Genomic DNA, 21,769 nt, shown 5'->3' with positions numbered 1-21,769 from the left:
GAACTGGCGGACCGCCATCGCTCATGTGCCCACCTCCAACTAGTCATTTGAGTTGTTGTCGTCTTTGCACAGTCCAGATGCACCTGTAACTCACGTGGACTTTCCGTGTTCCTGCAGGAGCATCTAAGACGATGCATGTTTGTCGCGGATGCGAATTGCTATACGTAGCGTGTAAAACAGTTTGCTATGGTGCACACAGTCGTGCATCGTAACCGAAAACTCGGGTTTTTAAAGATTGCTTACTTCATTGTGTTTTAACCTCAGTTGTAAAGGATTGTTTTAAGGATCCCATGGGATACACCTCGCAAACCGTTTTACACGCTGCATATGGTGATTCACCTCCGGCGTGGCTCATTGGTGTCTTACTTGTCAGCGGCTTAGTGAATCCACACCCCTTCCGGCGTGCTTTCCATGGGTGTCTTGCCTTAGTGAACTAGAGATAGAGATATATATCGCATTCCAGCAAAGAATTTAACTGTTGATGAGGGAATAATCTCTCTATATATCTATATATAGAGATCTATCTATCTATCTATATCTATATCTAGAGAGAGAGAGAGATCTAGATAAAGATCGACAGATCGACAGATCGATAATTCCCTCATTAACAGTTAAATTCTTAGCTGGAATGCGGCAAATCAACATAGAACATGCCTCCACACTCCAGAACAGTTTTTAGTGAGATGGTCAATGGACAGCATCACAAATTAAAATTTGAGTAGTCATTTTTCTTTTACCTGTTCTTGGCCCCTCTCTCTCTCCTTTAATGCTAGAAGCAGTTACATAGAAGACACAAAGGAGACAATAAGGGGGGCCTGTGACATGCTGCTGCCTTTAACTCTCATTTCAACTTCAGAAAAAGGCAAAGTAAAAAGCAATTTGAACTGTTGCATGAGGTGAATTTAATTAAACCAGATAATAGTTATTTACACAATACAGAGGATGCCAGCACTTAAAAGCCCATCCTCACTACTACGTTTTTGTTTAAAAACGCAGACATTTGTCTCAGTGTTCGCCTTTTGTCCACAGTATCCAGTTTTTTTTTCTTTTCCCCAAACTCCAAAAATGAAAATTTCTGACAACACTCTCTAAAGTTGGAAACTTTTCTAAAAACAGCATCAGCTTTGTGGTGTGGAGCAGCAGAAACAATATTCTAATCGCACACCAACTGGTTTGTGCTTAGACCGTGGCCCTTCCCTGATTGAATTCTGCTAATTACAATGTATAATTTATTGACTGGCCAACCCTAGACAGAAGAACACCACATTCAACATAGCAGCCATAGAGGAGTAAGCCATCTAAATCGTGCTTTTTTTAATGCTAACTACATGCACCAAAAAACCCAATTTACCAGTTGCTACAAGTTTTGTGATACATTATAAACAACTCAGTTGATAGCCTCTTATCAATGTCTATTGCCTAAACTTAATCAGTTCAGTAAGGAGGAGTACTTTCCAAAGCAAAATTAACAAGGTGCCTAAAGAAGTGGATAGGTGAGGAATGTAGCCAAGCTTATAGTATTACAGGAAATAGAGAGACAAAAGCACAGGGCAATATAAAGCAATTGTTTTTCTGTTAGTTTCGCAAATGTAGTATGGTACAAGAAGTGTTCCGATTGCTGTGGACAACTGATAATCAGTCATCTGACAAACGTAAAGCTAAATGCTTTTTGTGTGTCGAACTAACATTTAAGCTGTCTTTACTAAATGACAAGACGACCTCTGCCAGTTCTTAAGACTGTTAAGTTCAACTGGAATCAGCGCAATGTGACATGGGGGCACTTCGCTGCTGCTCCTTAAACAATTTCTTTATCTTTGTATAATTTTCTATACTGTATATGCAATCAGAATCAACCAACATGAACCCAATTTTCATAGTTTAATATTGAAAAGAAAACACAACCTCATAAAAAAATAACGGGGAATGATAAGTAAGGGAAACCATCACCAAAGAACAAACCAAACTTGTGAAACAAAACCGCTTGCTTACGGCATATAAATATCTTGAAACACCATTTCTTTTTCTTCAGACTGGTAATTTATTTCGCTTTGATATTGTTCAAGGGTGGCATTTGAACTGGAAACTTTTGCACATTTATCACAAGGCAATAACATTCTATGTAATTTTCAGTTTCTTGGCAATTTGTCACATGAAATAATATCCATTCTGCAAAATACCAAAAGACTTGACACGTCTCTTGAGAAAGCAGTTTAATTTCAGCCATTTCTGAATCCTGAATTGAACTTTAGGAGTGCCAGGAGCTTGTAGCATAAGTGAACAAGATAACAGGTTTCAGGGGTGTTAGTGCTGTAAGAAAAGCTTCTCTAATAACCACTTAACATTAACAAATGACTAAGGATAAAGTGATGGAAGTTTACCATTAGGACACTGCAAGAACTGCTCATGAAAAATAGGACTTTGCAGCCATATATGAATAATAAATTTTTAATTAATCATTTCAAGCAGGAATAGTCACTATACACACTAGTAATGTCTTGGCTGGACTTATAAATTAATTTAATGATCTGTCAGTCATTTTCTAACCCACTTAGTTCTGAATGGAATCAAAGGGGAGTGTTGAAGCCTATCCCAGCTAGCACCGAGTGCAAGGTAGCAACAAATCCCAGACAGACAACCAGTCAAATGCAGGACAAACACAAACAAACACACAAACAAACAAACACACACACACACACACACACACACACACACACACACACACTAGGGCCATTGGACTGTGGGAGGAAACCAATTACAATTTTATGGTATATTGATTTAAAAAAGTATCAATTCCTATCAAAAACATGGAAATTTCTGGGTGATCTCAAACTTTTGACAGGTATTATATATTGGCTTAAATTACAAATAGAGGAGCTGGAGGTACCATAAATTGAGGAGTCACAGTAGGATTGAAAGGCTGTGCTGAGTTCACAGCACTGACTGTGAACAATGTACAGTGGGGGAAATAATTTGATCCCCTGCTGAATTTGTAAGTTTGCTCACTTACAAAGAAATTAATATTCTGATTTTTAATGGTAGTTGCATTTTAATAGAGAGAGAGAGAGAGAGAGAATACCAACCACAAATCCAGAAAGAAAAACATTACATAAAAGTTATAAATCGATCTTCATGTCATTGAGTGAAATAAGTATTTGATCCCCTACAACTCAGCCAGAATCCTGGCTCCCACAGATTGGCAAAATCAATCAATTAGTTATTCCTGAACTCAACTCGTTAAGTGTATAAAGCATATCTGTCCACAGAATCAATTTCTTCCAGTCCAATCTAAGTCTATCCTGTGCAGGATCCTCTGCTTTTTCACTCAACATCAGAACAATTTCAATGCACAATTACAATCACATATTGGTCAGTGGAACTGTTCTGTTGGCAGCATTCATTTGCATGAACTGCAAGCCCCATTTCCATTTCTCCGTATGATTACTTCAACACTGAGACAAAAACAGGACACAGTGCCAAATAGTCCACTTTTTTTAGTGGATACCTACTGGACTCGTGGTGCGGAGATGTATGAACTGTTTAAAAGCACTGCTCACAAGATGGGAAGTATTTACTGGTGAAACGCAGACCGTATTATCTACCAAGGGAATTCACTGCTGTGTTTTCAGCCGCTGTTTACATCCCACCACAAGCTACCTCCGTGGCAGCGCTCAGCAAACTCCATGACATCATCAGCGACTTAGAGATGGCTCATTCCGATGCAGTTTTTCTTGCAGCTGGCAACTTTAATCAGTGCAACTTATGGACTGCACTTCCTAAATACCACCAACACGTAAACATTCCCATCCATGAGAAGAACACACTGGATCATGTTTACAGCAACATACGCGGTGCATACAGGGCTGCACCACGCCAGCACTTCGGACAATCAGACCATGTCACTCTCTTCCTGTACCCAGCCTACAGACAATGGCTGAAACAAACAAACCCTATCATTAAGCAAGTTAAACTTTGGACCCCAGAGACTGAGAGCACCCTGCAGGACTGTTTTGCTCAGACAGACTGGGATGTGTTTAGGGTTGCAGCCACTCTAGAGGACTCTTCTCTCAGCATACAGGACTATGCTGAGTATGTGACTGGCCCACACTCAGAATGCAGTATGCCTACCGGCCCAACAGGTCCACCTCAGATGGCATCGCGGCCGCACTACATTATTCCCTCTCCCATCTGGAGAACGAAGACTCCTACATCATGATGCTCTTTGTTGACTACAGCTCTGGCTTTAATATGGCTATACCCCCTAAACTGTCTGCACTTGACCTGCATCCCACCCTCTGTGACTGGCTCCTAGACTTTGACTGGCAGGACCCAGTCTGTCAGGATTGGCAACAGGATTTCAGCCACCATTATCACACACCGGCACCCCACAGGGATGTGTCCTCAGCCCCATCCTCTACACCCTGTTCAACCAGTACTGCGTCACCTCCCATAAAGATAACATCATATTAAAGTTTGCAGATGACACCGCAGTGATTGGACGCATAGCTGGTGAGGATAAGGCGGCCTACAGGAGGGAGATGGACATTCCGGCGTCAGAGGGTTGAGAATAAAAACATCACCCTCAACACAGACCAAACGAAGGAGATGATAGTGGAAATGAGGAAGGAAAGTAGATTTCACCAGCCACTGTTCATCAGAGGGCTTGAAGTGGAGAGGGTGAGTAGCATTTAATACCTGGGTGTCTACATCAGTGAGGACCTCACTTGGACACATAACACCACACAGCTGGTCAAGAGGGCTCAACAGCTGCTGTACTTTGAGGAGGCTTAGGAAGTTTGGTATGTCGACTAAGATCCTCTGCAACTTTTACAGCTGCATTATTTTGAGAGCATCTTGACCAGCTTCATCACCGTGTGGTACGGCAACACTACTGCTATGGGCAGCAAACACCTGCAGAGAGTGGTAAAGACTGCTGAGAAGATCACCAGGACCCCATTGCCCTCTCTGCAGAGCATCTACAACTTCAGAGTCCACAAGAGAACTGCCCCAATCCCCAGGCCACCCACCCACAACTGGAACTGTTAAAACTTCTAGCCTCAGGCAGGAGGTATATAGGGTGGGCCAGATCTAATTATGCAATTTTCATTACGCTATAACTTAAGTTTACTACATAGAAAATCACCCGAAAAAATCCTGGACCATCGAGAAGTGTGCAAACTGACGACATGAAGAATCATCATTGCGCCAAACTGGAATCTTCCCCGCATAAATCAAAGTCATCCAGACGATCTGGATCTGCATAATTAGATCTGGACCACCCTGTAATAGTATGAAATGCAGGACTTCCAGGCTAAAGAACTCTTTCCCAAGGCCATTAGACTCCTAAATAACTGACTGGAGTTTATAACCATGGTTCACCTCATTCTATCTACCTCACACAACTGTATTTGACTTGTCCATCACACACCTACCTACACATTACGTTTCTATTTTGTTTTTATACTTTATGTTGCCTCTGCTACTTATCATTTATGTTTATCTTTATATGCTGGTTTTGTCATTTGGTGTGGACAGCAAAGAATGAATTTCATTGTACAGGGAAACGGGTTTCCTTACTGTGCACATTACAATAAACTTTGACTTGAATCTGATGTACAATCCTGCCAAATTTCAGCTGTTTCCCAAAATAATTTTTTTTGTTGATAAGTGAGCGAGTGGGCCTGGAGTCTCAAAACTCCAAGGACCAGAACCAGAAGTGAATGCTGGTATGCTTGCTGGTGCTTGCAGAGGCTCTTTGCAATTATTCTGTTTCCTTATACTACGTATACGAGAAAGTAATAATGAAAAATCGTCCAAAAATTTGATATTGACATTTTCATGAATCAATGTTTCAGACCTCCCCGACTCCCTCATATAAAAAAAGTATAGGGAAAGTACTAGAATCCTCACATTTGGAGATTTTAATGAATCTCTACGTTTTAGACATCCCCGAATCTAAAAAAACATCATTTTTGGAATTGTGTGTGTGTGGAAACATAACTTGAGCACGCTTTCACTTAGGTCAACCAAATTTTGCATACAAGTATTAGGTACAAAATGTAGATTTCTATCTAGTTTTGGGCTATTTCCAGTAACCGCAAGTGGTACTTTACCTTTTATTCATGCATCTGCAGAGTCTGATTTATTCAACTTCACTTTTATAATTCTTCATTATTAATTTGATTTTGATGGATCTTTAATGAACATAATCCTCAAATATACATCCCCATATCACAGTATATAAGAAAGTCTAAGGGAGATCACTCCCAATTTTTTTTCTTTGATTTTAATCCCTCGTTCTGGATTTTATGCCCGATACAGAATCTGCCTCTGCCTTTGGTTTAGATTGTAGTTTAATATGCATTCCTGTCCTTGCTGTCCCTCGCTCTTTTGACACAAGCCTGTACTGATTTGCACCGTGCTGGATAGAATCTGTGTAATTGGAAACTTTCTTACCAAATATCTGCTTTGGTTTAGAGCAATGATGAATAGATGGTGGAAACTGCCTCTTGTCGATTCTGAATGTGTGTGTTAAATGTCAGTGTTAACTGTGACGATCTATTGGCTAACATGTTATCTCAACAGGGCCGAACGGATAAGTGAGGGTTATAACGGCTTGCTGAAAATCTGGAATATGGAATGTTGGCTACTACTTCTAGGTTAAAATACTCTCCGGATAAACTCTATTGAGATTAACTCTATTTTGTTGTACCCTGGCATTCTCCGATGGCCAAAATATACTGAGACCACTGGTAAAGTCAAAACATTATATGTCCATCAATACTTTGGATTGTTTAATACTCTGTTTTCAATAAAGCTTTACTGATCAGTGACTTTATTATGGACTAGCAAAATACCCGCGCTTTGCAGCGGTGAAATACTGTCTGAATATTTTTATTAGGAAAAAAGTAAAAATTTTTAGACTGAGGAAAAATATATAAAAAATTAATTGTTAAGGATCTCTCTGTATACTACGTTGTCAGTTCGGCCCTCCGGTTGTAATATGACTAAGCTGTGTGCTGAGCTTACTCTTGAGCATGCAACATACAGTTGGCCATGTGAAAAGCAATCCTGCCTCAAATCAATGCCAACCTTTTGTAGTGTTTGTTCTTGAGACTTATTAATTGTCATTGCGAAGCAGAGTCTTACTGGAAATAGAACGCGTTTGAATTGAAATGGGAGATTAGATGGTATAACGGGATGTGAGGAATAAAAACTGTGTCACCTGAGGCACTGCCAGTAAAAATAGTTGCTTCAATTAGGTTGTTTTGTAGAGATGTGACATGAAGTCTCATGCCGTTACAAAGTTTCGGTGGCTGTAAGTTTCTCAGTAACATTATTGGTGCCCCAACCTTCAAGATGAGATTATGCTCAGGAGTGCCTGGAGGATTTAGAGTGTTGAGAAACTCTACCGTATAATGTACCGCTTCTTCTACTTCTACAACTGAATCAACAGATTGATATGTTTTTGATTGTGAAGGTAGTTCTTGAAGTAAAATGTTTATAGTTGTAGTGATGTCATTTTTTGGTGTCAGGATAGCTGTCTCTAACCATGAGACGTCACTTTGGTGTAGATTTCGTAGATTGGGGTAAACATTTTGAAGAAGGCTTTGTAAGGTATTCACAATGAGACAGATTTGTAGGACTATTTATTTACTGTTTTCTTGTATGAAGGTGCCATCACCTATACTCATCAGAAGAGCAGAGAACTCCTCGGCTTTTTTGTCGCGTTTCAAATGAACTCTCATGTTTATTTTTAAAGTAACAACATGGATTTGTGGCCAAAGGTATGAAGATTTCAGAGATGCTTTAACTTCATCAACACGTGGTCCTCTGGGCACGACTGGTAGGGTTTGGCGGAAGTCTCCAGCCAGCAACACTGTCAAGCCTCCCATAAGTTTGTTGGTGTTTCGGATGTCTTGGAGGGTCCTGTCTAAAGCCTCAATACCTGCTCTGTGTGCCATAGTGCATTCATCCCAGACAATAAGTTGACAATGTCGCAGCACTTCAGCCATGTTGCTCTGCTTTGATATGTTACACATGGGGGATTCAGTATGGTTGAGGTTCAGAGGCAGCTTGAAAGCTGAATGAGCAGTTCTGCCACCCTCTAGAAGAGTTGCAGCAATGCCAGAAGAAGCCACAGCTATGGCAATGTTACGTTTTGCTCGGATTTTTGCAAGGAGAAGGTTTATTAGGAATGTCTTGCCAGTTCCTCCTGGAGCATCAAGGAAAAATGCCATGGTAGTGGCAGACGCAACGCTGCTCATGATTTGCTCATAAACTGACTTTTGGTCACTATTTAGCAACCGCTCGTTATTTGTGACTATATTGGCCAAGTGCGAGGTGTTGTAAGATGTCTCTTTCAAGTAGTCAGGATTTGATGCAAGTTGTGCCAGTTCTGTTAAAGGTGAAGGCAAACCGTAATGATGAAGAGATTGACCTCCAATAGCAATGACGTAGTTTTCAAGCAACTGTAGACACTTGTTATAGATCAAATTTAACCACTGGTGGACTTCTGTTCGTATATGATCTCTTTCAGTCTGTCTCCTAACATCTTCTGCTATGCTGTGTTTATGTTTTTCCCATAGGTTTAAGGGGTTTTCTATTTGGCAGAACACCAACATGACAGCAAATAGTTCACGGATCTTTTGAGGTGAGCGAGATAGAGCAGCTTCCTGTAGAGTCTCGACCCAGTTGATATCGTCATGTAATAAACCAAGTGCCCTGCAGGCTGACCTATAGGTCGGATGTAGGACACCATCAACTGTTCTGAGAGATTTGAAAGATCTGGGACCTGTGATTTTGTTGAGCAGGAGTCGAAGATGGTAGCATTCAGAGTTATTCGGGTGTACAGTGTAGACCCGTCCCAGTACATGATCCTTTTTAACTCCCGAATATCCTGGTACAGGGTTGCCGCCCTGTTTTCTTCGACGAAACATGTTGTTTGCATAATATGATGGAATTTCATTATAATGAAGTTGTCTAGCAAAATCATCGTGCTTGCAAAGGTCAAAGAACGCTAAAAGGGTCGTTTGTGGTGGATTGCGTAATTTATCGGCAACATTGCCTTCTGTGAAATAAATTCTTTGTCCGTTCAAGATGCACAGCAAGATGAACGACCGGAGGGAAATGTTCATGAATGGGAAAACAGAAAATGCACCAGGCTGCTTCAGAGCTACTAATGTAACAACCAGCTTCGTATCGAGATACTTCGTCATTCTGAGTTTGTATTGTAAATACTGCCTGGTCACTTCCTTTGTGAACATACTTGCAGATGTATTTGATCGATCGATTTTATTGAATTGCAAAATTCAACATTGATGTGAGCTTTGAAGAAGTTGATCGATGAGAGCTGGTTTAACCCTATCCTTTAGCAACAATAGAATGTGTGCATGGGGAATACCTCGCTTTTGCCACTCTGTGCACATGTAGCAATTTGTACAGCCGAAAATGCTACTCTTCGTGAGCAAGTCTATCATTTTGCGGATCTTGAGTTGAAATACACGACTGATAAGGTTGTGGCGATCGTGAGTTTTTTGACGTGGAAGGAGAATTTCAGAGATCTCAGGCCATTTAGGATTGCAAGTAAATATGATGAATAAGTCAGGGCGGCCATAACAACGAACATATGTCATTGCGTCTTGTGTACGCTCGTGCATATAGCGAGGTCCTCCAGTGAAGGATGATGGTAATATCACAGCTTGACCAAGTTCTGTTAAATCAGTGTCGTTTTTGTCAATAGCATCTTTTAAGTGAACGCAATTTTCAGCAGTAGTTTTTTTTTGATTTAGTCTGATATAATTTAGTCTTTCGGATTCAATTTTTGTGTACATATCAACTAAACTGATTTAATAAAGTTCGGAAGAAAAGCATATTATTAGCATGATGATGTTGTCTGATCATAAGCCGGTATGAATAGAACTTTGCTGCAGAGATGGTTTTGTTCATAGGTAACTTTACTGGCAGGATGAACTTGAGGTATAGACACAGAATAGCAGTCTTCACCATAGCAGAACATGAGAGGATATTGAAGTGCATCATAGGATCAGTGGGTTTTTTTAATGCGTTGAAGTTTATTGTCTCTGGTTTTCAAGACAGTATCTCTATTGTTGAACGTTTGCCCAACGATAACACCACCAACTTGATGAACTGTGGGTTTATTAAATCTGCCTTTTTGTGCATGTAATGGTTTTTTGTCTGTCTGTATCTAGAAACAGAATCTCTAACTTGTGGATTTGCCTGCGTGTATTTAGCGACAGCGTCTCTATGAACTTGTGGATTCGCTTGAGAGTATTTAGTGACAGCATCCCTATGAACTTGTGGTTGTGCTTGTGAGTATTTAACGACAGCATCCCTATGAACTTGTGGATGTGCTTGCGAGTATTTAGCGACAGAATCCCTATTATTTTTAATTCTGGATGTGCTTGCGAGTATTTAGCGACAGCGTCCCTATGAATTTGTTGATTTTTCTGCAAGTATTTGGCGGCAGCTGCACAAAGTTGATTCCGTCTAGCTGTACGAGAAAATCTACCACGATGTCTGATACGCCTCCTTTTTACTGTGTTCTCACAGCCTGGATTGCCGCTATCATAATCAGCTGGATTTGTGTTGAAGCGACATTCAGCATGTGTCAATTGATGTAAGCATACAACCAGCTTCATCAATAACTTCGCATCCAGCTTTTGAAAGTTGAAATATTCATAAACATCAAAGTGTCCACTACTGAAATTGTCACCTGTGAATCTAAGATGTTTAAGAGGCATTGACGGTTCTCCAAAGGTGTAAAATATTTGCCTATTTCAGAACACTTGAAAGCGACAACCAAACAATTCAGCGGCAGCCATCAACTCACATGCAGAACCATAGGTGAAGGGCTTAAGCATTTCAGTCTTATAGTGCTCCAGTGTACTATAATTATCTCCTGTACCATCATCAGTCCATACTTTGAACCTCTCCCAGTCATTTAATACATAAGACACAATGTCCTTGCGGATATCAAAAGTGAGCCTGATATGTCCGTGCAATATGTAACAAAGAGAATGGAAAAGGCAGGCGCTATCTCCGGGCATGGACACAACTCGGTAAGTGATAGTTCTTTGATTGATGGTGATCACGTTGATAGACATTTTAATAGGGATAAAGTTGGAAGAATAAAGGGAATGGGTACTTGATCAGTAAACAAAGTATAAAATATCTACACAATAACTATAACAATCATAATAAATGAACAATAAAACAGCACAGAACCCGTGGATTAAATAAAAAGGTTGCCTCGTTGGCAAAGCAAGGAAAAAGGACTTTCTTATATGTCGTTCGTTTATAAAATAGCGCAGAAGCTGTGAGAAAGCCACTTCCTTGTTGAAACAAGGAAACGAATGAAGACACCGCAGCGAAGAATGGCCTTATATGGGCAGGCAGTCGATTACGTGGGAGGCGTGCTGATTTCCACAGCAGCCGCACCTATGCATATGCTAAAACAGTGGAGAACCTATGAAATGGCTGCTTCTTTGGCGAAGCAAGGACATGAATGAACACACCACAGCGAAGAACGGCCTTATATGGGCAGGCAGTCAATTACATGGGAGGCGTGCTGAGTTGCGCAGCAGCCTTACATATGAATATGCTAAGTGTTGACTAAATAGAAGTTGAAAAGATATATGTTTTTGAATGTGATTGCACAATTCAGATTGAGTTGACATTTTGTCTGTGCACAGTTTCTGCCAAACACCACCCTGACCATCTCATCTTCGTCTGCATAAGCACAGTCCTTTACCCGTGAATATTTAGCGGCAGTGTTTCTATTGGATTGCCGCTGATGGACGGCCTTATATGGGCAGGCACTAAATTACACCTCCCACGGCAATCGACCAGAAGTGTAATTATATTATTTTTCTGCAGTGATTAGGCTAACTGCACCGCCAAAAATTGTAGTCCATTAGAACTTCACTGCTAAACATTGTTGTGATATGTTGGTCTTCTTCAATTCTAAGATTAGTGAGAATAAACAGCAACTTGCATTTATTAGTCTTGCAGAAAATAAAATGCTTTCCACTTTTACTCATACTCCCTTACCAAGTTTCTTATTCTCAGATTTTAGTCTACCAACTGAAAATATTTCTTAGGTTATAACAAAAAATCCTCTACTTGTCAGCTGGATCCAATACCTGCTAGTCTTGTTAAGTACCATTTGCCATATATTAAAAATGGCTTCAAAATGGTTTAGACCCTGGAAAAGTGTTTAATTACCAACCTATTTCTACTCTTCCATTTATAACAAAAAGTCTTGAAAAGATAATTCTTTCTCAACTTCAACCCTATCTTTCAAAAAAATAACCTATTTGAACAGTTTAAATCTGGATTTCGTCCGAAACACAGTATTGAAACTGCATTGGTCAAAATTACAAATCTTCTCCAAGCAGAAAGCGATTCTTGTACTTCTGGATCTTAGTTGTGCATTTGATACTAAAATCCCATTAGATACTTTTACAACACTGAGCTAGTATAGGAGTTTGTGACCTTGTATATCTATGGTTTTTCTCATATCTTACAGATTGAAGGTAGTTTGATCAAGTGAAGGGCTTTAGGTCAGAGAGTATAGTGGTTACACACTTGAGTTACACAGGACTCCGTGCTGGGATCACTTTTCCTTCATTTTCCTATAGGCAATAAATTTTAGCATCATGGTATTCAATTTCACTTTTATGCTGATGATGCGCTGCTTTATTTGTCCACTTAATCTACTTCTGTTCTTCCTCCTAGTATTCTTCCTGCTTGACTACAGGACAAAGTTATGGATGACACAATTTTCTTCAGTTAAACAGTAATTAAACAGAAGTACTCCTTGTTGGTACTAAATCTGTACTCTCCAATTTTGATAAATACATTTACAAGTATCTCCTCTCAGGTCAAGAGTCTGCATGTGATTTTTTTTTTTTTCTATCTTCATCTAGTTTTGACAAAATATAGTACTAAAGTTTTGGTTAATACCTCGTGCATAGACTACTGTAGTGCCATTTTGTGCGGCATCCCTAAAAAACTTATCCATCATTTGCAAGTTAAACAAAACTCTGCTGCTAGGACAATCACTTGTTCTATGCCCACTGAACAAACTACAACTTCAACGGCACCCCATCTACTACTGAATACAATATAAAATATTGCTCTTAACATTTAAAGATCTCCAAAATCTTGCTTAAACAAGATTTTAATATTTTTCAAACAATTAATTGCAAGTTTGTCACGTCTTTCTTTCTGTATTCCTGTTCAGTTTTTTTTTTATTTGTTCCTATTTATAGCTTAATTCTCTGCAAGGTCACCTTGAGTGTTTAAAAAGGTATCGAACAAATAAAATGTATTATTAGTGGTCAGAAAAATTGCATTTTATAGAGAAAGAAAGATAGCAATAAGAGGAATATATGTATATTAATATGTAATAGAATAAATTAATAAACAAACCATCACAATAACAATGCCTCAAAAAAATATAGACAGCTATAGACAGGAACTTAGAAATAAAGCTTGGAGATTTACTTAAAAGTTTTCTGGAATCAAGTCTGTCCCCCCATCACAATCCAACAACTCCACAATTCTTAGGGTTCAATATCAAATTTTCACTTAAAAAAAAAAAAAAAAACATTTTGAAAGAAAAAAAAAAAAAACAAAAACACACATTTTGTATTTTTTATTGCTACAGCCATGAACTTTTAACTCCTCCATCAGAACTGGAAGTCAATAATGATTCGGGTTTGGAAAAAACAATAAGGTAAAAATTGCTTTCTCAAACCTATACCACTTTGTACAATCTAAAAAGAAATTAGTTACACTTATACTACATCCACTAGCTAGGTTTAGTAGCATTTCCTCATTTCCTATGAAATATAAACTCAAAATAAGAAATGGTCTTACTTTAATAACTGCATTCATTGGAGATTACACTTACTATAACACATAACTCTGTGGTAATGATAAGGATCATATCATGCGGTATAAACAATTTATCTTCCTTTATAATACGCTACCGTGTCTGTTCATTTGTATGTCCAGGATTTTAAATCATCTGTAGCTTGCAAACCGTTTAACCTATTGACCTGAAATTTGGTACACATATACTACGTGACGTCTACTATCTGCTTTCGGGGTGATGATTTTTATTACTCGTTTTATTTTAATTTTATTGTAGAATCAATTCTCGGCTGCGTGCAACAGGGCAGCCATGTGACGCATGCGTACAGGTGCTGTTCACATTCCCTACCACCTTCGCGGCCACTTCCCCTACCTCTTCATATCTTAAGTCTTTGATCTGCCTCAACAATGATTTAAGTGTCAGCTTAAGTGAAAAATTAAGAAAAACGTACTAAGTAATTGCAACACAAACTAATTTAATCAGTTTTAATGCGAAAAGATGCTGCCGAAAGAAGAGAAGCAGCGGGCCGTTAGGATGGAGAAAAGATGAGCTCTTCAGGAAGCAGCAATCGCATCAACCTCTGAGCAAATGAATGCTAAACGTACAGAGAAAGAGTATGAAAATTAGGAATGCTCAAGTCAAGTGTATTCACTACACGTTATCGTGCAATATGCCATTACTGGTTTATATATAAAACTATATATATTTTTACACTAAGAGCCAGGCCTGTGGAGTACAAAAAAACCTTCAACTCCAAATCTTGACTCCTCAATTTGTAATTCGATTATTATATTTACTATGTTGATTGAAAGCAAACAAGATAAAAGGCACTTCACCACTGCCAGCAAGAATCATACAGCTACATTTTAGCACTAGAACCAGTTTGGATTTAAAGGGTGTGGCAATGTTATTATGGCTTAAACACTTAACAAGACTACACTTATAAAATTAAAAAAAAATAACGATATTTTTCTCAAAAGGCTAGAAGAAAAAATTATTTAATTGCATCGATATATTTAAAATTGGAAATTTTAATATATTATATTACAATTTTACATTTAGTCAGAGTTGGTACATTTTTACTCATTCAGTTTTCAGTAACCCAATAATTGCTTCCAATTCCACAGCCCTGCTAACAACACTGCAAAAAGTTTCAGTCCAAACCTAATGAAATGCTATGTTAACATAAGGTTTTATTAACTCCTTAGTGTAAGACCTTGGGCTATGAGGGAAAAAGCATTCGTCCCAAGTGTCTTTCGGGCAACAATATGGATGCGTATCATGTATTACGCAAGGATTACTTGGACTGTAAAAGTGCCAACAGCATAAGTGACAAGCTTTACTCTGGCAATAGTATAAGCGTGTCTTCTCCTAGCTTCATAATGGCATCTAAGAAACACCTCTCACCAGTTAAGACAAGATGAATCGGTCTTCAGGCAGTGAAACTGAAATGGTCAGTGAAACCAAAAGTGATTTTGGGAATCCAAAAGCGACAGTCACACACGTGCAGTTCATTATTAATATTATTATTAGTATCATTATATTTTCTACACTTTTGTAATTTTAGTGTTTTGCACATTTTACAGTAGAAAGATGATTTAATAAAAATAAAAAATGCAACACTTTTAACATGTTTTTTGAGAAAAAAAATTTAAAGCTGAGGAGGTTAAGAGCACAACAGCCTGCTCCATCTTCCATTCACCAAACAAAACTGCAAAAAACTCCAGCTACCCAATTAAAAACAAAAGCATCAACATCATTGTCTCACTCTCTAGCTTATGCATAGTGACACATTGTCAATCAATAGGTTATTTTTTAATTTAAATGTATTAAATATGAGTGAATGTAGATGTGCATCTCTAAGTGCTCCATAATGAACTGGCGGTGAAGACTATGGCTCTTTCCCACTTGGCACTCACTGTTGCCAAAACCAAAGCTCTATGCGAAGCAGAGTCCCTTATATTTTGTCTGCATTGCCTGGTTCTCTAAATTATTCCTTAAATCTGGAATTGGCTCCAATTGATGAAATTGACAAAGTAGGTACCAAAGATGGATGGATTTGTATAATGTAAGTGAAACACTTGTGTGGAGAGATTACATAACATGAAGTGAAAAAAAATGTATTAAAACTTAATGACATAAAAATATCCTGTCAGTAACACAATCTCTATTAAATATGCCTTGTGAAGGAAAGGAAAGTCACTGAATCTCAAATGCTAGATCAGGCTACTCCATCTGGGAAACTATACAGAGTCAGACCACTAGAGAAGGAGTTTCAGAAATGTTTAGTGAAGTGCTCATGCAGCATTCCAGCAGCTAACATTAGATCCTGAGCTTCGCATCTGACTGACTTACCCATTTAATTACTACAGATAGAAAATTTACATTGGTTTATTTGCACCAGCTATAAAAAATTAAGAAATGCATGCAGACATTAAGTATATGCAGCAAGTCACACTGCCAGCTTCACTGCAAACTTCGATACACACACACCATGGCAGACCTCATTTGAAGATCAGCAACACTTACTGACTAGTTCGGCCTTTCCAACACCTCAGAACATCTTTAAGCAATGGGCAAGATGATCAGTCATGCTGCAGGTTTGTTAAATAAAATGCATATTAAGAACAGAGAAATCTCTCTATTATTAAAAAAATCCTTGAGAGAAACAGTGGGGCAACGATACATGATCTTCTAAGATCACAGAAGACACTTAAAAGACCCACGAGACTAAAGAGATTGGCCACAGAGCGTCTTGTGGGGACCTTAAACATGAGACTTTGTGCCAAGAGATTGACCCAGGACGCGATGACGTAGAACATGAGACTCTTGAAAGACACGTTCTACTTACAACCAAATAGCAGCACAGGGAGGAACAAACTCAGTCATGTTTTGGCTTTGAGCACACACAGATCCAAGGCTCTCGGCGCATATAAAGGACAATACGTTATAAATGAAATGTAGACGACTAAGCAAAGAAGAAAGCAGCGTGGAGAAAACAGACTCAAAAGCGTTGGAGACACAAAAAAGAAAAACAACCACCTAGGTGCAAATTCAGAAAATAAGGAAAGCAATTATCAGCCCGGAATAAGTGCAATTAGAAAAAAAAAGCACATCCAATCCGGACATTGGCGCATGCAGAGCGGGTTAGAGATTATGAAAGCAGTGGAATTCAAAAGGCTCAAAAAACAAAATGGTGCGATACACATGTAGAGAAAGTTAAAGAATATGAAAGTAGGAAAATTAGAAAGTATAAAAAAAAAGTAAAGATTGCAATTGCACAAACAAACGGAAATTATTACTTGAAAAAGAGAAAGTAATCACCAGAGACCAGGTGTCACTGAAACAAAAGTAGGATAAAGCGAGGTCATTAATAAAAGAGTAGAAAACATAGTAAAACGCCATAAATAGCTTAAAAAACAAGGGGCCAAACACATGCAGAGCAAGATACAGAATATGAAAGCAGAAAAAAAATGACAGTGCCAAAAAATAAAAAATAAAAACATCGCATTAGTGCAAAGAAAGAGAAATTATTACTCGGAGAAATAACGTAAAGGCGAAAAGAGATTGAATATATGGACATAGGTGATATGTCAGAAGTATGTAAATATTGTAAGGTAAGTTTAAGTCAAGAGAATTTCAAAAATGGAGTTTACCTCACACACATTTATTGGTTACTTTGCAAAAAAAATTAACTGCTGATGACGGAGATCATTTTGTCCGTGCTGAAATTCCAAACAGAGAAATCTATCCTGAATTATGGAACAAAGGCATTAAGCACAGGTCTCATTGACCTCATTAAAAAGATTCAGCACATTGAGACTCGAAAGATTCCAAATATTGTGTTTACAGTTCTGAAATAAAAGTGAAACTAATGAAACAGCAACAATTGAAAGAAAAAAAAAATTTTTAAAGTGTGTATCCGGAAAAACAAAAACAGGGGTTGGGGTTGGCGAGCGAAGCGAGCAGGGGACGAGGCCCCCTAGTATTCAAGTGATATGATTTTAAAAAAAAAAGCACTAAACTTTTTTTGTACTAAGCTTTCTTTGGTCATATGCAACTAAAAATAAATTCATGGGGTGCTCAAAATGCAAAAATTTGATGAAGTGAATGTTCTAACTAGCTTATCTATGGAAAGAAAATGACGCATCATATGAAAGTAGTTTAAAAGTATGTAGGATAATGGTTATAACTGGAGAAACCTTTTAATTGTAAGCGTTATTATATTTGGAATTTTTTCAGGAATTTTAGTCACATATGACCAATAAAACCTAAAAACTATATATTTTTTTTTTTAACTTTTTTTTTGAATAAAATCGTGACACTTAACAATCTTTATATATATTTTTTACCCACCATAATGCCACATAGTCCTCAGCTCATTATAAAAACTTTGACCTGGGTGAAAAGGTGATTAGACAGAAATGACATTAGCGACAGAGTGAAAATGAACCTGCAATTTAAAAGTGAAACATTCATTGATGTTCATTTCAGAAAATCCTAACCACGTTGAAACCTTACACATGTGAAGTACTGCAAATGTGCTTTTTTGTATTGGAGAATTGAACCTTTAATGTTTCTTAGAAGAGCCCAACACTTTATCCACTGAGCCAGTATCGCCAAATCAATGAAACGAGTATTTTGCCAAATCTGTGCATATTTGATGAAAAATAGTGAAAATTAAAAAGAAAAAATAAGTTTGTGTACATTGGTCTCAAACGTTCAACCATTTGATTGAACAACCAGCAAGCTAACTACTTGACCAATGCTGCTTAACTATCATATTGAAGTCATTTGACAAAACTTCATTATTAATCATAAATTTTTTTAATAAATTTGTCTACATTGTTTGCTAACCACTTATATGCACTATATATGCATAATCACTAAAAGTATAATATAAGAAAATTAGAAATTTAAAATTGACATAATTAACGTACAGACCCAGGGTCAAAACTGATGAAATACTGCATTGTCAGAGATCAGCATGCACATAAAAGTTTGAAGGAAAATGGTTCAGTAAAAATGTTTTAAAAAATTGATTGCAAAATTTGAACCAGACAATCAGAGAGGCCAAGCTGAATAAAATCATGTACTAATAAAAATAATAAAAATGTATCCCTGTGGTAATGATACAACACTCCATCAACACAGGACAAAAAGAAAAACAAGGGTCCTGTCTGAAAATGCATTAACTTCTGTGTTTGACGTGGCATCAAAGTTTCAAGTATTATAACCTTTCACTGTTACCGATATCAAATACAAAACTTCTGGTATCGTGACATCCCTAATCGTTAAAATTAGAATGAATTACTCCACTTAATTTCACAAACCTTGCTTGAAATCATTTCTTAACCAAATAATAGAAGGCCTAATATGCCATACTTGCTTTGATACGATGGGTAGCAAAAGACTACAAACAAAATCTAAATGGTACAGCTTATATTTTGGCATGATGAGTGCACCAGAAAAAGTGCCATCAAAAAGCAATACAAAATAAAGATGTTAACCAAAAATATTTATTTAATCCGGGCACACAGAAATAATAAAAAGCAAAAATTCCTGGTTAGTGAAAAAAAAAAAAAAAATTTACTAGTACTGAAGAGGTAACAAATTATGTTTGAGTAGTTTTATTTTATTTTAATTGTACTGTACTTTATAGTTAAGTTTCATAACAGAGCATGGAAGCAATATTCAAGAAGTGTGAGGTTAAATAGTGCTAAATATAAAGATTTAAAAACGTGACTACCCCTTAACAGGCCAGTTTCCAGTTAAAGAAGCAAGATCCTTATAGACATACAGTCAAAGTAAAAAGTATGTGAACCCTTTGGAATTATCTGGTTTACTGCATGAACTAGTCATAAAAAGTGATTGATCTTCATCTAAGTCACAGGTACTGATATACACAATAAGCCAATGACACAAAATAAGTCTACTCTTTCATGTCTATTTTACAAATGCATTCAACATTCAAAGTGTTAGTGGAAAAAGTGAACCTGGGATTTAATAACTGGTTGACCCTTCTTTGGCAGCAATGACCTCAACCAGGCACTTCCAGTAACTGTAGATCAGACCTGCACATCGTGCGGGGGGAATTTTAGCCCATTCTTCCCTGAAGAACTGTCTTTACTCCTCCATATTCTTTGGTTGTCTTCTGTGTATGGCTCTCTTCAATTCATTCCACAGCATCTCAATAGGATTGAGAGCTAGGCTCTGACTGGGCCACTCCAAAAAGGCAGAGTTTGTTCTTCTGAAGCCACTGTGCTGTGGATTTGCTGTGATTTTTGGGGTCAATATCCTGTTGCATCACCCAGCCTCTTCTGAGTTTAAGTTGACGGACAGACACCCTCACATTATCCTGGAGAATTTGTTTATAAACTTGTGAATTCATTTTCCCCTCAATGATGGCAAGCTGTCCAGGTCCTGATGCAGCAAAGCAGGCCCAAATCATTATGTTCCCTCCACCATACTTTACTGTAGGGATGATGCTTTGATGTTGATATGCAGTGCCCTTTTTACGCCAAATGAAGTTCTGCTCGTTCTTCAAAAATAGTTCAATTTTGGTTTCATCACTCCAGAAAACATTTTCCCAGTACCATTGTGGAGTGTCCAAGTGCTCTTTTGCAAACTTCGGGCGTTCAGCAATGTTCTTTTTTGATAGCAGTGGCTTCCTTCTTGGTTTCCTGCTATGGACTCCTTTCTTGTTCAATGTTTTACGTATAGTTGACTCATGAACAGAGATATTAGCCAGTTCTAATGACTTAAAGTCCTTTGCTGTCACTCTAGGGTGGTTCTTTACCTCATTGCTGACATTGCGTTGTGCTCTTGGGGCCATCTTGGCATGGCGCCCACTTCTATGCAGAGTAGCCACAATACCAAATTGTCCCCACTTATAGACAACTTTCCTAATAGTAGACTGATAAATATCTAAAATCCTTCAGATGACTTTGTAACCCTTTCTAGGTTTATGTAGATTAACAATTCTCGATCGTAGCTCTTCAGACAGCTCTTTTGTGCGAGGCACGATTCCCATCTAGATATGCTTCTTGTCAAAAGCTCAAACTTTAGTGTTTTTTTATCAAAGTAATTCTAGGCCACACCTCTGAACTCATTTCATTAAATGGAATCCAGGTGTACTAAATTCTGACTGCAATGAGCTTCTTAAAAAGTCATTAGCTTAGGGTTCACTTATTTTTTCCAACCTTCAGTTTCACAGTTTAAATGATTTATTCAATATGATCAAAAATTATCTGAAAATTTGTGTATCTTTAGTTATAGGAGACTGTTTGTTCATTATTGTGACTGACATGAAGATATGACAATGTTTTATATGGGACTTAGACATAAATATAGATAATTCCTAGGGGTTCACAAACTTTTTACTTTGACTTTATAGACCAAAGTTTGATTAAGCAAAAATAACAAACAGGAGTTAATGGCAAAATGTGTAGGTTGAACAAAAACAACTGTGTGTAAAGAGAATAAAACTATGCAAGGGACAATTATACTAAAAAGATGCGGTTGTGGCAGTTTAACCAGCACATTTTACGCAATGAAAAAAGTGAGCATATCTTTAAGAAAAAGATGTACGGAAAACGTCAGCATTTGCTCAGGGAGTGATGAATTCTAATTAGATTTTTTTTGCATAGAAAGAAGGTCCAAATTTCAGCATAACTGCTGGTGAACAGTACATGGATAAATATCCACAGGTAACTGTGAAACACTGTGGAAGTTCGCTGAAGGTTTGGGGCTGCCATTTCCACAAATGAGTTGCTCATGTGATAAAAATTGATGGCCCGCACAATGATGAGAAGTACAGACCACTTAAATTCATTGCACAATACCATCTGGGAGTCTCGTCCGATCAGA

The 21,769-nt window shown here is 37.9% G+C and overlaps 1 protein-coding gene across 3 annotated transcripts in view; it reads right to left on the bottom strand.

The window, feature by feature from the left end:
- The window catches only part of LOC120526583 (homeodomain-interacting protein kinase 3-like), a 174,536-nt gene that overhangs the window by 113,998 nt on the left and 38,769 nt on the right, over positions 1-21,769 (bottom strand). The window lies entirely within an intron of this gene.

This window comes from Polypterus senegalus, chromosome 1 (genome assembly GCF_016835505.1).
Source record: "Polypterus senegalus isolate Bchr_013 chromosome 1, ASM1683550v1, whole genome shotgun sequence".
Classification (NCBI taxonomy): Eukaryota; Metazoa; Chordata; class Cladistia; order Polypteriformes; family Polypteridae; genus Polypterus; species Polypterus senegalus.
This window is presented reverse-complemented; position numbering and strand designations above follow the sequence as displayed.